The sequence below is a fragment of the Anopheles darlingi genome, chromosome 2, assembly GCF_943734745.1.
Source record: "Anopheles darlingi chromosome 2, idAnoDarlMG_H_01, whole genome shotgun sequence".
NCBI classification, from domain to species: Eukaryota; Metazoa; Arthropoda; class Insecta; order Diptera; family Culicidae; genus Anopheles; species Anopheles darlingi.
This window is the reverse complement of record NC_064874.1, coordinates 26866903-26869402: the sequence shown is the minus strand read 5'-3', so window position 1 is coordinate 26869402 and position 2500 is coordinate 26866903. Positions and strand designations below refer to the sequence as shown.

Genomic DNA, 2500 nt, shown 5'->3' with positions numbered 1-2500 from the left:
AGGTTCAGTCAGCGGGTGGGAGCAGTAGTAGTAGAGCTCCGCTATACTCGACACAGGTCTCGGAACCGGACCGGGGGTCCCAACAGCAGCAACAGGACGATGCGCAGGCACAGGAAGCGGGCCCAATGTATGATCGTGTGTTCTATCGTGCGATGATGAAAAGTCTGGACAATATCTTCTCTCGTGGTGAGGAAGAATTTAATGACACCAGCTACTCCCGGCTGTCGGCCTCGCGTTCGATCGACAATCTACCGGCCACGGTGGGATCCTCCAGCTCGGAGGACTCACCGTACTATGTGCGCGATTCCGATCGCAATCGGTCCATGTTTCGGCGCGAATGCTTTCTGGTGGGCGGTCGAGGCGTTCCTTCAACGACTGAACGTAGGGGAGAGGATGGGGAAGAGGAAGAGATGGGTGGTCGCGGAGAAGCGGCCACCGTGGCCAGTGTTGACGGGAGCCATAGCAGCACGACGGTCAGTACGACGGAGACGCCTAGCGTTGGTCGATTGCAAGAATCGTTCGGCAATCTCGAGATCGCCAACGGTGCTGGTCACTCGGGCGGTAGTCAATCCACGACTGGTAGCGGGGACGATTCGTTTGTATTCCTACCACCGGTCACATCCCGCAAAAGTTCCGTGGTCACGTTTCGGCCCGAGGTGGACGTGCGTGGTAGCACCGATTATGAATCGATATTCGATCCGATCTCGTTGCTACGCACGTCATCGATCGCCGAGGGTGACCGTGTGCCGGGCTCGCTTCTAACGTTGCCGGCTATGCAGACACTGCCACTCAGAAGCACCGACGGTTCGTCGGAAGGTTCTTCGATTGGCGGACGTCCGATCGATGAATTCGATCATCATCACCGGCCATTCGATAGCTTCCGACATAAGCTCGACCGCACGAGAGCCAAAGGGAAGTTTAAGTTGACCCGACTGTTTGGGTTCGGCAAGCGGCAAGACAAGGCGAACGGAGGAGCGGCCAGTGGGGTTTCGATTGCCGGTGCGCATCAGAAAACGCGTCGACTCGTCCAGCACAAGAACAGTATTCATCTGAAGCGACCCACGATAGTCAACAGCAACCGAGCGGCGGCCGATCAGGATCGGTTGCTACTGATCGACACCGACACCGCTGGTAGTGGGGGTGGCAGCACCGGGGGAGTCGTTGGTGGTAGTGGGGCAGTCGGTCCCAACGTTGGACTAGAGCGTGACGAAACACCGTACGGTATGATACGCCGTACGGATAACTATTGGATCGTGCAGAGCAACGAGAAGAGCCGTTTCGATCCGTCCGCGTGAACGAACGGCCTGACGCCGGAAGGCGTTTTCGGTTCCAGTTTTATTGGAATTTAGACGTGCCAGTGTCCCGATGTTGGCGAAGATCGAGCTGTGGTCTGTAAGGCATTTGAGTTGCAATGTGTTTTAGGATAATTGTTTTTATCGGAAATTTTTTTGGTTGCGTCATCGAAACCACCAACCCTGACCGTCTCGATGATAATACCTTTGGTCGAAGAGAGCGAAAAAAAAAACGCTGTCGCACCCTTATAGAGAGAGAGATATATATGTATATATACCTCCAGGTTGTCTGCATTTACTTATTCGACGGAACAATCACACCGTTCCGTGGGATGCGAGTTTTGTTTTAATCGTCCCCGACATTCCTCCGCTCCGAGCTAATCTTTTTCGATTTCTTTGCCCATTGGAATCAGCCTACAGTGTACTACAACTAGTTAGCGCTCGAATAGTAGGTACTGTGGTTGTTCTGTGGTTTTCGTGGGTTCAGAATGCCGTTGTGATCGTTGCTACGCAGATGATCGTGTGCTCCTTGTTTGATGTTGTGTGATCGTGATCGGGCGACGCTGGCTGGATGGAACCCTTTTCCCTTTCAACACTGCTAAAACTCAAATCCATTCCTGTATTTTAACTAAACAAACATCCTAATATCCTTAATCTAAACGTAGAAAGCGCAGCAAGGTTTCCATCACACTGCCAGCTTTCCTGCCATTCACTTGGCGAATGCGTGGTTTAGAAGACGTTAAACCATGGATGGTAACTCACCAGGGAGAAACGGTTGAAGGGTAGAAATGGATGAAGTGCAACTAACTTACCTACTTGCTTCAGCTACGTGGTGACGGATCTAAGGATGTGGTACCAAAGCGTTGCGCCCAGACAATTCTGTGTCCCTGGCTCAGCAGAGCGGCGACGCGCAAAATATCTAATTCAAACCAAATCCTTTCCCTTGGATACGAAGCTCTAGCAATGTGGTTTATAGAGATGAAAACGAAAAAAAAAACTCTTACAAATTATTCTGAGCAAAACAGAAAAGGAAGGAATGGATAAGGAATTCCCTGTCGCAAAGAATGTTTAACAGGGCTGGCGTTGAAGTCAGGCGCCACAACAGCGTGGGAGGTAGTAGTGCGAACGCGTTTCTACTTAAGCGCTCCGCCAAACAGCGTGTTATCACAGCCATAGTTATGATAGAAAGGACGCCTAAAGTGGTGGAA

General features: G+C 51.6%; 1 protein-coding gene across 1 annotated transcript in view; it reads left to right on the top strand.

Annotated features, from left to right (window-relative positions):
- Positions 1-2500, top strand: part of LOC125947900 (mitogen-activated protein kinase kinase kinase 10-like) — an 11318-nt gene that overhangs the window by 4888 nt on the left and 3930 nt on the right. The window lies entirely within an intron of this gene.